Genomic DNA, 14,766 nt, shown 5'->3' on the forward strand with positions numbered 1-14,766 from the left:
GTCCAGTTCTGGGCTCCCCAGTCCAAGAGAGACATGGAGCTACYRGAGARAGTCCAGCGTAGGGCTACAAAGATGATCAGAGGGCTGGAGCACCTGCCCTATGAGGAABRGCTGYGAGAGCCGGGCCTCTTCAGSCTGGGGAAGAGAAGACTGAGGGGGGATCTTATCAATGTGTATAAGTACCTGAAGGGAGGGTGTCAAGGGGACGGGGACAAACTCTTTTGAGTTGTCCCGTGTGACAGGACAAGAGGCAACGGGCAGAAATTGAAGCACAGGCAGTTCCACCTGACCATGAGGGGGAATTTCTTCCCTGTGAGAGTGACGGAGCACTGGACCAGGCTGCCCAGAGAGGTTGTGGAGTCTCCAGGCCCGCCTGGATGCAACCCTGTCTACCATGCTCTAGGTGACCCTGCTGAGCGAGGAGGTTGGACTAGCAGATCTCCAGAGGTCCCTTCCAACCTTACTGATTCCATGATTCTGTGATTCTATTACTATTCACACAGTAAAAAATAACTAAAAATAATGTTACAAGAGTTCAAATGCATTACTGTTCATGTTTTGGAGAAGAAAAGCCGTTTGTATTAAAGTCTGTACTAATATCAAATACAGCTATCAGACACCTTTAAAAATTCATTTTCTTTACAGGCTGAGTCACACTGATTGTAATATAGCTGCTGCCAATGGGAACTCTGGCAACAGAGTCATTATTACTAAGCATTAACTTAGAATTAAGAACATTTTGTAGCAGAATTAACATTTCAAAATATCTGCTATGGAATTACTCAAACATGGCTGGAAGGAACCTAAGGAAATCACTTAGCCTGTTGCCTACCCATAAGTTAACTATATCACAGTGAGTATTTGAGTGCTCTCCTCTTAGAAACCTGCCGCAATGAACTTCCTTTTAATATTATTTTTTTAATTCAATAATATAACCAAGTGCTTTGTAGTGAGTTGCCGCAAATTAATAATTTGAGTTTCTATATAATAAATATTTTACCCAAATACTTCAACAATACTTTTACCTCTCTAGTTGATGCCACATATTCTTTAACACAGACATTAGTTTACTACCATTTGCAAGCAGTGGGAAAGTTTGCATTTTATGCAGTGCATAGGATTTGCTGCTACATGAGTAATTAAAAGAGTTAATGTAGCATTGATTAAATGCAGAATTAATCATTATAACATTTTAAAAACTCTACAGACACTGTTAACTACTTATTCTCTGTCAGAAAAAGACTAGGCCATCATTTAGTTTCATGATAATGCTATTTTTCGTTAGAAAATATTTTTGGTGAATGCATCTCGTTATGAAAAATGAAAAATGTAGAGTTAACTTGACTAAGTTTCTCTGTCCATCCTGTAAAATTAAATATGTTCATTCTTGTAATAAATATTGATTTTAACTCTGCTTACCCAGTTTACCTCTGCACACTGCCGTCTTCCTATTTGTGTTCCTCATTTTCGCACAAAATTCTTTTTATTCAAAGAGTTATTTCTTCTAATGAGTAATAGTCATTAAAATGCTATGACAGAGTTTTGCAGTAATGAGATATTTCTTATCCAGAATTGTGTCTCTTTCTGAATCATTTGGCTACTGCTTGGTTTTGGGTTGGGTTGGGTTGGGTTGATTTTAGTGTTCCACCATTGATTAATTTAGGGGGCAGGTGTAGGCTCCTCTAAGCACCAAGTCCAAGCAAGCAGAGAGGAAAGTGTCACTATAGAGATTTCTCCTGAACAGAGAAAAACCATCTTTGAAAAAATATTTTCAAAGATTCATCTTTGAGAAAATATTATGTCTATTGCCTCTTCTTTGACTCTACGCTATCTCACAAGAAACTGGACAAGTCCACTTACTTGATGATATTGCTAAATAACATGGTCTCCATTAAAATCTTCACATTTTCTCATGTTCAAATTTATCATAAAGTTGAAAGGAACAAGGAAGGTGATGCTTCTGCTAGTTCTTGACTCTCTCCTTCTTGCCCCTAAGTCAAGCTAACTGTACTAGATGAAGACTATGGGACAGGTGATGTACACTGCAAGCTGAAAGACAAACATTTGCTCTGAGTTAGACATCTGAAAATTGTCCATAGTCTTTCCAGGGAGAAAAGTTTCTCCAAAAGTTAATTCAATACATCTTTCTTCCATGCTAGTAAAAAAGTCTAGCTAATTAGCTTAGTCTAAATATTTGCCTTTTAAATGACTGCAATTTGATGAGGTGAGCCAAATTCTTTAATACTTTTATGGTGAAAGCCTTCAACTTGCCAGAAGCTAAAGGAGGAATCAGGTTACGTCAAATGATACCATTATAATCATATCAGGAAGGAAAAAAAAGTTGATGAGAATATAAGAAAACTCTAGTCTCGTTTATAACCATGGCACAATATATTAAATATGTTGGTGAGATCTAGCTTTCATAGTTCATCAGAACTGTACACACATCAATTTTAATAGCTTATACCACTGGAGAATCTCTCCCAGGCACTTCATCTCTGGAAGTTTAGAGTACTGCCATCTTCACTTTGGCAAAGGACCACAAATCAGTAAGATTGAACTGCGGTAAAATGCTTAAAGAAAATCTAGACAAGTGTATAAAGCAGTTAAGATCTTTTGCACTTTGTTGAAGAAATGTAAACTGTACTATTTGAAACTATTGTAAAAATGGACTTCATAACATTCCCACTGATTGAAGAATAAAAAGCCAAGGTAGTAAAGAACTGCTAGTATGGGTAGTATTAAAATAGCAGTAAAATGAAAATTCAACCATGAAAACGAGACTGCTGGAAGAAAACAGATGTCCAAAAAAGAAATAAACTAGGCAGGAATCAACAAATGCCTTCTTCATTTCTGAATATGTGATAATTTTAGTAGTTTACCATATGACAAAGTGTTATACTGTTTGGATGTACATTGTAAGTGGGGCCATTTTGCCTTATGCATTTAAGGGTTGCTAAGTATATATAGCAAATCTGTAGGCTGATTTGGTATCATTCCCACTGATGTCATTCATCATTAGACAGATGGCATGAGTTCACAGTGACATATCTTGTGATACTATTTTTTCTTCACACTACATACAAAGTCTGTCTGCAACTGCCTCTAATTTTATTATACTGGTAGTAATCATAAGCATATTGCTATAATCTGCCATTGCAGGTTATATTGCAGTTAATGCAAAACTAGTAGAACTGAGTATCAGGCCCCAGATTTTCAAGAGCCCTAGATTTTGAAACTAGTTAGGAAGCAGATATTCTGATTTGTAAAACCATTGTGGAAATCTGAGCTTGTTTATTCCGTTACAAGTAAGCAAAGTGAATAACATAAACAAGAAGGAGTAAACTATGCTTCAGAGACATTAGAGAGGTAGATAATTTGGATGGTGAATGATAAATATGTTTCCAGCTAAGGGAGGTTTAGTGTTTTTCCCACTGGCTCAGACAAGGAATATGCCCATTTGTTAACATGGCAAAACATCCATCTACATTCCTGCAGGTCCAGAATAATATTTTAGCTGTAATAAAGTCCAGAAGGACACASACAGCATATTCAGGTATGCTGTCATACCTGACATCTGGTGATTGTTAGGCAGGCCTAGCAGCTTTTAAATAGAAATACTGCAAGTCAGAACAGACTGAGCATACTGTTACTATTATAACGTCTAACTATTAATATGAAGAGTGCTTTGCGCTTCCATTTCATTTTATTTGTAGATTTCATTTAATTTTTGTTAAACAATTGTTAGACAAAATGGCAGGGCTTCTGTGTCTGTATTTCTGCTTGCATTACTGAGCTGAATGCTCTTTCTTTGATTCATATAATTAAGGAGTTAACTGAATATGGAAATTAACACATATATCTGTGCCATGCACACAAGCACACAAGCAGGTAAGCAAGCATATGGGACTTTTCTGCTACCCTTTTTGCAGGAAGAGCATCAAAGGCTTTGTTCCCAAACTATTTAAAGAAGAATGCTTACATTGTATCTTCAAAGTTATCCAACAGCTATCTTTAACTTGACATCTGCAGCCATTTCAGCCTAGTTCTTTCATTCCTGCTTTTTCCACAGTAGATTTATACAGGAACAACACTGCTAGGCTAAATTCAGAAGCCGTGGGTTATAAAGAACAATTGCGCCTTATGAGGTAGTTCAGCTTCTACTGAAAACTTACTTTGTTTACTTAGTCTGCAAGGAGTAATTAAAAAGACAATGTCTTTCCTGTGTTCTAGTCAAACAGGTAAAAACACAGATTTCTTGACCTAACACTTCAGAAAAATATTTCCGTTCTAACCATGGGGATAGGGGATGTGTTTCTTGTTCCAGGATGGTGGAGAATATTATAGCAATGATTTTTAGAGGAAAAAACAAATTGTGTTACAGAAAAGATTTTATGCATCAGGAAATAAAATCTCTTTCCAACTCAACAGAGATCAGAAGTGTGTCGTAAGATGCAATTGCTCTGCTGGACCACTCTCTGATATAATATATTGGCTAGATATTAAGCTAGATATTAAGCTAGATACTAAGTTTTGTCCACCTAAGTGGCACCAGGGTGAACTTTCCAGTTTGCAGGGCCACATACACATACGCATACACAGTCCAGAGGTGTCCTATGCCACAAAGGAGTATGAACTGAGTGCACATCTATCCTACAGTCCTTCTCCCAAGTAAGTAGGATAAGCAAGCCCCAGGGAAGGAGATTCCACGGCTTTTCATCTCTGATGTTCTGAAAATGGCTTTGCTTGAGCTCATCTCAAATTGTCTTTGCTGCCATTAATATTACAAACTATCAATAAAAGCTAAATTTAAAAAGATGCACTAGATATTAGAAGGCATTAATGCTAGAGCAGAATATTTGTACACATATTTTGTGAGTTCTACTCAGGCTTTCTAAGTATGAAAACATGCTCTCATCTCTCTTGTTGTAGTTTATATCTCTGTTTGAAATCTGCTGTAAGATCAGATAGTCCTATTCTATCAAATGTCATATTCCAAATGCTACCAAATTAGTAAGGTTTGGCAGAGGAATCTGCTTCAAGAAGCAGTGATTCACCAGGAAGAATATTCTCTTCTGTGTTCATACTACATTTATCATTGTTTCAATGAAAATGAAACATCCAGGCTTTTTAAAATAGATTTAATCTTCACTTTGAAAGAAAAATGATACTTAGACTCATGATAATGTTTTCAAGGCTAATTTTCAGGGACTGCAAACAGTTCCTCTTCATTGTGAACAACGATGGAAGAAAGCAACATGAAATCTTCACTGGGGCATTTCCATTCTCAGAGCTCCACATGAAGCAGCCTCAGCAAATTTTCACCAGAAATACCTGAACACCGTCCTTCGATTCCACATACCTCTATTTGTCTTAGTGTCCATTACAGGCATAGATGCTCTTTCTATGTTACTTGAAAACAAAAATAACACAAGTACAGGCATTAAAAGAATCTGGCATTCAGCCCCACTGGAATAAACCAGGTGGAAAAAAAAAACAGCAGTCTAATGAAATTCATTTTAGTACTGCTTTTCTGTATGTGATTCATTTGTTAAGTATCCCAAGTATGCTTTCCAGGGCTACAGTGTTCTCAGATRGCATCAGTGACAATAGACATACTGTGTATGGGCTCTGGGTAGTATCAGCTAAATAACATGTAAAACTAATTCTAGAATACCAGCTAAACATATATCTATATATGTATGTTAGATACAAAGTCCTCATAGCACTTTCTATAAAACAGTCCTGTTAGTCCTACATGTTGTTTTCAATATTTTGGACAAATTCCAAATGCATTCTGCATTGCCATGTTTTTCTTGCACTCATAATTGGATATGGTGGTCTTCCTCTTGTGTTACTGTTTTCTGTTAAACAGCTGCTGAGTCCTACTGCTGAGCTGTCAACATTTCATTAGTGGGTGACCTTATTTAAATGCATTTCTTAAATGTTCCTTAGAAACAAGAAAGATTTAATTAATTAGTATTATTAGAATTACTCTGAAACTCTTAGAAAGAAATGAAAAGGATTTATAAGTATTGACAGTACACTTAATTTTTTAAAAAAATTGATTTTTAGTTTATGAAAATGTTTTTTATGTCAGTCTGTATCTGACCTGGGGCTTTRGATTAGAAATATTGGTTTGGGGACGTAATATGTAGTGAAAAGTGTGAGAGAGGCATGTAAGGTGTGTGTTTCATGTCAGATACAGGCTTTGGGTGGACATTTGCATGGTCAGCTGCAGAATTTCCATACAGTCTGCAAGCATTAATTTGTACTTGCTTCCAGAGAAAAATAAATCTGGCTAGAAAAGGAGCATTTATATGTTGTTAGCACTGATTCCCCCAGAGCTAATATCCTAAAACAAATATTACCAATCCAAAACCCTATGCTGGATATAGACAGACTGAATTCTGTGATACATTTTTGAGCCCAAACCATGACTAGTGATTTAGGGTCTTTTCTGCATCTCTATGGCTTTGACAGTAGAAACTCATATTAAGTGTTTTCCTCCTATCACCTTTCTCACCTTAGAAAACCACATTGCTATTGTGATACTTTCTTCATTGTAGGCACTAGATACTACAGAGATAGTAACATATAATAATGCATCTTAGCTCTCATATCTCATGTGGGAATAGGAGTGATGAAAATAAGATAAAGGACTTTCATTTAGTTACATTATTACTAGCTAATGTTACTGCTAGCACTCTTTCTGTGGGTTCCTTTTATTTAAACTTGATAATTCCTTCTATATTTTGCTCTCCATGTCTCCAGATTATTGCTGAGAAAAGAAAAAATCCAAAACCTTTTGAAGTTGAGGTTTCTTCCAACTGTTTGTGTACACTGCTCTTAATGGATATAATAGCAGACTGACTCCTGTAAAACAAGGATGGTTACCAATCTGCACACACTGTGATTTCCCGTTTGGCTTCTAGCTGATAAGAAACCTCATCCAGTGCCTGGATTGCTGTGGTATTTGCAATTGAAGATACAGCAGTATCTGACTTCATGATGAAGGAAATATTTATGTATTAATTTATTAAATATATTAAAAAAGTAGTAAATTCATTACAATCTAGATGGAAAGAAAAGGATGATATGACAAACAGCCTTCACCATAACAGAAACAAATGAGCTTTATCCTGCATGCTCCTGAGGAGATTTTGAATATACACAAATTCCCAAAGTTAGTCCATATGAGACCTAGAGGCAGAAGAACCATTCATGGGCACAAAGGAGATGAAACTGGTTTGATTTTTCTAAGTGACAGGAACAGGCATCACAGAAGATCAAGGCTCTGAGCTGGCTACGAGAGAGACAAATCATTAAAACGTACCAGCAGTGTGGGTCTCAGTCCCAGAATTGTAATGGCTGCTGCTACAGGCATTTTTCATTTCATTGTTTGATTTAGGCAAACCCTTAGTATGAGCAGAGAAATAACATCTGCAAAAGCTTATATGGACTGCCTGATGAAACCATGCTCATGCTGAATGACTCCTGGCCTTCTACTGACATAAGTTCAGAGCAGAGTCAGTGTAGGTGAGATACTGGGTGGTGACTCCGAGGTCGATGTAGATGTTTCGGAAAGGTGCTGGCCCCAGTTTCTGTGTAAGGCTGGCACAGGACACTTCGCAGGCAGATATAGAGGGGGCCAGACAGAGGCCACCACGAACAGAAGCAAAGCTTCCCTTTGCTGTTTGCTAACGAAAAAAGCAGGTACTTTTTTATCTATGGAGGAGGGCAAAGCTTGGGAGGGCAGATGACACTTGCTTCATTTAGCACCAATTGCTTTGAAATCATTTGCTAGCAAATGATATTCAGCTTTTTCCCATAAAACAGTGCATTGGTGTTATCATAAATCTAATTATTCATGACTCTAATTTGCACTCTCTTCCTTGAGATATTCAGTTACTATTATTAAAAAAAAAAAAAAAAAAAAAAAAAAAAAAAAAGCAGAGATGCTAGACATTGTGTCCAAAAGGATATGCATATATTGTAGAACTGAGGTAAGTGAAAAAACAAGGTGCCTTCTTCTTTAGCTAACTTTAATCTCTTTAGAACCTGGAAATAGTCATTTGTCAGCTGAAAACCCAGCATTTTAATTCTTGAACAATGTTTAACATGTTGGTTGTACATTATAATGTATCATATGTCTTCAGTGCCATATTCTTTTACCATGTTATTCTTTCAGACTTAACTGAATTGATTAGCAAACCAGAGGCACCAAAACAAATATAGCCTCCATACACTTTTCTAATCTTATTTTCTTTTTATTTTAGCTTGAATTTTGAGCACTTAAACTGAACTAATTCAATTTGCAGGCTCATTAACCAGACTGCAAATCAAAAGGGAAGACAGTGTGTCTCCACAGGAATCCTCAATGTCAAAACAGACCTGGGGTTTTAAAACCTCAGCTACTGCTGCAGCATCACTCTGCTTTCTCATACCTGGAATTCAAAATGGGATCCAACAGGTAAAGCAAGTGGCAAAGAATCTGAAAGGAAAATTGTAATACTTTTTTTCTCCAATAGATAAGCGTGTGAATTTGTCTGTAACCTTCCTGGCAAAATCTTTAAAAATAATGACTGACTTGCCAATAGGGGAATTAACATGAATGGGGAATTAATATGAATGCAAGGCTTTTTTTCTACATGACAGCTTTTTTTCCCTGTCATCTTAAAGCTGCTTAAAATCAAAAGAAATATGTCTTGCTCTCCCTATCTTTCTCTTTCTATCCCTCTCTCTGTCTCTATCTTTAATGGCTGAGGGAGGGAACAGTGTTCAGCATTGTGCTTCCAACAGGCATGTCTAAGTATGCTGAGAGTTTGTGTACCGAGTCTCCCTGTAAGAGCATTCCGGTTCACATAGTTCTCCAGTGTTATTGCCAATCATATGGTAGGTAGTGCTACCGTTTAGTTACAAGATTATCCCCACAAATGCTAGATTCTTTATTTTAGAAAATGTTTTTCTGATCAGAATATCATTTAGAGGCACTTTTTGTTTTGTTTTGTTTTGATTTGATTTGTTTTATGGTAACTGTTTGCTTACCATTTCTTTCTTTCTTTTGCTCCCTGGACCTGAACATACTCGGAATTATATCAGTTCCCAAAGGATGCAACCTTTAGCTAAACACTCCTGTATAAATGACTACTACTTCTTCTGTGATTTATATACCTCAAAGGCTGATTAAAATGCACATTCTCATTTTATTAGAATCTTACATTTGAAATATGCATTCACATATTCACATATGATTTCAGATCAAATCTTCAGCAAGGTTCAGTGGCACTCCTAACTCTAAACAGGCTCGGCAGTAACTCAGTCATTACTCCTTCCCCCCACCTGCMCCCCAGCAGCAATATTGAGCCCAAGATACTGTCTGAGCTGCTGCAAATTTGTTTTAGCCATAGTCTCCAGTTCATGACACACGTAGGCGCTCTATTTTCTCAAACAAATGCCTTTCACAAGTAGTGGTCTTTATTCCAGACAACTAAAAATGTCACCTCTCTGAATGCAAAAGCTACTTCATTGCCCAGAACTCTTCCTGAAACACTGAAGAGCATAATGATTCCTGATAAAATAGACATCGTGGATGTCTAATATTGCAGTGAATTTTCATAGACATGTACTGTCACTAGAATCCCATTTTATCTCCAAAGATTTGCATTTATAGATTTCAAAATCTCCCTTCTGCCATTCTGCTGTCAGTTCAGTTTCAGGCCAGATGATTTGTGAGGCTTCTCTCCATTTCCTGCACCTTACAATTTGAGGGGCAGATTCATATCCACTCTGCAGCAGCCTTTTTGTTGCAGCAGCAGCAAAGACTTGGATGAACCCTAAACCAGTCTGCCAGGTGAGGAATCCTTTTAAATAAGGAAAGCATTTTGGTGGTTTAGCTCTAGCACAGATATCAGATTATTTAAACTTGTCCCAGGGATGACGTGAATAAATCTTAGTCACCAATGATATTTTCTAAGGGTTCAAAACTCGTGAGTCGGGTCACCTAAAATCTTCAGCCTGAGTAAACATTGTAAGATTTAAAAAATGTATTTTTTTTTAATCTCTGAATTCTGAACCTGTTATTGCAYTCTTGATACTTTCAGATTTTTCCCTGCAGCAACATGGATAGAGATCTTACTTTTAATGGAAGCTGAGATTTTCATGCAGTCCTTTGATTTTAAGAGTTGGACATTTGGTTACAATCACCAGTTTTTGTTTCACTCACAGCAAAATTACAAGGACGTAATTTTCCTGGATCCCATATTTCAGGATGAAGTGCAACAAAGTGCATACGGCATCTTGCATCTCCTGAACATTCCCAGCTTCACTAGAGTAGGTTGTATAAGATATAAGCTGGCAAAATATTTAGTATTAAGCCATACATCGAAAGTTATTAAAAACTCTGTCATAGCTGTATAGAAAGTGACTTTTGTAATAAAGTGACTTTATATTATTTGTCAAATCATCAGAAGAAAACTAGTCCTTTAAACTAATTTACACTAAAGAATGTGAAATAATTTTCATAAGCAAGAATTTCATGAGTCTATCAAAAACAGAGTTAATCAATTCATACTAGGTTATATGAAAACATTCTCTCTGAATAACAGATGCAAGACTCTATTCACGTGGGCAATAATGATTTCTGTAGAAAGAAATTAATTCTAGCTAAGTCCCAGACAAAAGTGTGTTCATTATGGAAGATTTTTTTTTCAGTTATGCCACTGGTTCAACATATTCACTGAAGTGAATGGAATTATTCTAGCTGTTCAGCTGTGTAACAGAGGGTACAGTTGACCCTATGACAACAAAGGAGATATACCAATAGCTAATTTAGCAGTTCTAATAATGTATAGCTGGAAATTAAAAAGGGRCAAGGGACATTAAACCAGAAACTATAAATTGAAAGATTTTGTAAATAATGAAATCAACCAACATGTGCTACTTTTTTCCATGGCTTTTTTCATTCAGTCATAGAAAATATTAAGTCTGATATATTCTCGTCAACAAGAAATACTAAAGTTTATTTAGCATTTGTCAAATATGCAAAAAAAAACCCAAAATACACATATACATACTCAGAATTTTAATTTGAGCCCTACTTTGAAAACAGCCTTAGCACATTATATGTTATGACATTACCACCTTACACTCTATTAAAAATTTATGCACATAAATATGTTTTGACAGTCTTAAAAACGTACGCACACAAACATTTTTCAAAGATATATCACTTACAATCTCTATCATGTTATAACATCCATCAGCAGGGACTCTAAATGGAGCAGATAAGTTTGACAGATACTCAGATCCGTGGGGAATTCTCTTCCTTAGTCCGTAGACACAAAAATCTGCTTATCCATCAGTCACCTGCTCACAAGAAAACCGACTAACAATTTTTATGTGGTCCCTGTCGCCATAGTATGTGAGCACCTGACTAATCTTTTGTAGAGAGTCTCCACAATGCTTCTATGAGCCACAAAAGTGTTGTTCACTGGTCATCTTCGTTGTTTAATTTTTGTCAGGGACTTCCCACTCTGGTGTGGGAAAACCAGTGCTTTGGAGTGTCCCTTGGGCTGCCTTTATTTATAGATGTTGCTACACAGCAGCATCAGTAGTCTAGATGACTTTAATTGTCCTACCCATCATTTTAGTGATAGTATTTTGATATTTCAGTATAGACCAACTCAATACAGACCTTTCTCAGAAGCACCTCAATGCAGCCTACTACCAGGGAGGATGGGATTTGAGAAGATAAGTGCAAATATAGTATGGATGCCAGCAGCTAATGGCAGGAGCATCCTGGTCTTCAGCATAATAACCATATATGCTATGTCCTATCCCAGACCCTCAGTAACGTTTAGGCACTTCATTCCTACTGACAGGGCTAATTGTCACTGGTAAGAGTCAGGGTAGATTTCTCAGTATCTCAGAGACAAACTGTACGGTAAGTCTGTGCTGACGTATGACATCGAGCCGAACTGGCCCTCTGCATGCAAATCACAGTCCCAGTCTTTCTGAACGAAAGAATTGAACTCCAAAAATAACTGGTTTCGAGAGCTGTGATATTTCCTTGGTGTGCAGTAACTGGATTTCGTGTCATCAGCTGGAGTCAGAGTAACCTCATTTTACCTCAGAGGATTGTTTAAGCTTTGAATAGAAGTATTCATAAATGCTAGTGATCTTAAAAAAGAAAAAGAAAGAAAGAAAAGAAAGAAAGAAATATTTTCATGTCACAACTACTTTTGCAAATATTTTTCAAGTATTTGACAAACTATTTGTACGCATGTTAGTGTTCCTGTTTTAGTATCTTATTTGCTGCCCTTGGACTTCACTTTTTCTCTCCAAACTTCTCCCGACTTAAACTATTTTCCTCTAACGTTTGGAGATCACTGAATAGAATATAAAACAGAGAGCAAGRTGTGAGTTATCATATATTAAACTAAAGGAAGCTATTATAAAAATAATTTAATTAAGACCAAACATTTTATAATGACTAGTTTTCTAAAAGCTTTTTAATCCAATTCAAAATTCATCACAAACAGAGTTGTCAGAGCAGAACCGTTTGCATATTGAGAGACCTTTCTGCACTTCTGGCTTTAATTTTTCCTCTTGCTCTGATTGACTGCTTGGTCCACTTCCCCCACCTCACAGTCTCCCTGTTTCGCCTACCTTCTGTGTCTGACCTCCTTCTCTGCTCCATTTTTGGCTGGGTTTAATCATTATAGTAATTTTTACAATAAAATAAAATTATTATTTAGAATAATGTCTAGCTTGTAAACTTTCAGTAATATATTGTTTTGTGTTCAGTGAAGTCAAGGTTTATTAATTACGTACAAAAAAATCCATAGTTCCTCAGACTGCAAGAAGATAGATTACAGCCAAGTCTTTTCCTAACAAATTATCAGACTATCCAGTCTGCTCTTTCACGATCAATAGATTGCATAATGCAAAGGAGTGATTTCATAGCTCTTTGGCTCCTGTAAGGAAATAATTTTATTATACCAGAATTATATGTATTATCTCCAAACTAACTCCACAGCTGAATGCGTTATCTTTGGAAACATGCATATTGCTAAAGTGAACTGGCTGGTGCTTTAACAATGCTTTCTTTTGCAGTCTGTTGATCTGAGGCAGCAATCTGTCTTCAGTGTTTCTGAGAAACTAGCACTTTAAGGGAAGAAGTATAGTATTTCATTTGGGTATTTTGATTATTATTGTTACCTTTACTGGCTCAAACAAGAACCAAAATTTATGCAGGAATAAGAAATGAAAAGGTCTTCACAAATGTAACTTGAACTGAAGCAATGACTGCAATTCCCATTTTTTAAGTATTTAAATAAGAATTTGTTTAATCAATCTAGTGAGAAATACAGGCATTTTTGTAACTAAGGTGCAACACTGCAAAATAAAAGTTGATATTTTTGTCTTTGCAACTTTAAGGATGTTCTGCCTTGGATATTGTTACCTCGTGGGTCCAACTCACTCCCTCTAAATTTCAGGCTTAAAACTTAACTGATGTAAGAGACTACAAAGTTCATTCATTAAGCAATAAATTACTAGCAAAGCAATAAATCAAGTAACTTAATTAGCTAATAAACACATCAGTACTACTAATTTACAACTATATCATTTTGCTTGTTTATGCATACAATTATAAGGCTATTAATTATCCCTTTTAAGTCACGCTCGGCTACTGAATGAATCACAAACATCTACTAGGGAATTACAACTCTAGCTGCCTGTCCTCCCCCTCCTCTTAGTTCTAGGTGCAAGTCCTTCTTACCCCACACTAAGTCTTTCAGACATAGACCTCAGGGAAGGTTCAGGGGGTTGTCAAAGAGGGTTCCCTCGGGCGTCCCAATGGACTTGGGTCCACAGATCAGCTTCTTCATCTATTAACCGCCATAGAGACACTCCTGCTGTCAGAAGAGTCCATCCTCACCTTTGTTCTTTACCTGATTTTATATGTTATTCCCCATTTATTCTATTTCTAGACTCACCTTTTTTTGCTGGCTTTGCACCTGCTTTTCTCTGTCCAAATTTCTCCCACCTAAACAGCCTGCCTCTAAYTAGATTTTCCTTACTGATCCCAGTTCTCTTACATCCAGTTTCCCTACAACCSGAAACAATACAGAATGCCTCTGCTATTTGTCAATTCGCCTTGGTGACATATTATGTACCYTATACTCTCTTAAAGACAAATCACTCTGATTTAGTCTTGGTTCCTCTATCTAGCTCCGACTAAGCACGAGCAGTTACCTTATCCACAGATAAGGCACAGCGCAGATGCAGCATTTACAGTTGCAAAGGTTTCTTATGTGCTTCTATTTGTAGTTCATCCATTAGGATCTTTGRGCAGATGGGAGAAAATTAAACAATAAAGTCTGGAAATGTAAATATGCTAAGGGCAAATAGAAACTTGCGGAGACCTATAAAGSGAAATCGCTACATTCTCAGCCTCCATTTTATCAATGTTTTGTTTACTACGCAAACATAGGAGAGGCAGAGGTGACAGGGCATTTGCTCAGGAGTCATTCAGCACCATCTGGCATCTTGAGGTAATTAGTCTGCGCTGTAGCTCCTTTGGAAACCATAGCAACTTTACAATAACTTAATTGTATTCTCTGATGATGGGATAATAAATAATAAGTGCCACAGCTGTAATACACTAATTAATGCATTCTCAGCTATCCAGCTGCTGTATGCAAATGGACTGTCTATTATGGATTTCTTGATAAGAAGTATTTGCAAAACAGAAAAAGAAAA

Source organism: Rhea americana, unplaced genomic scaffold, assembly GCF_003343005.1.
Source record: "Rhea americana isolate MKP2758 unplaced genomic scaffold, rheAme1 scaffold_8, whole genome shotgun sequence".
NCBI classification, from domain to species: domain Eukaryota; kingdom Metazoa; phylum Chordata; class Aves; order Rheiformes; family Rheidae; genus Rhea; species Rhea americana.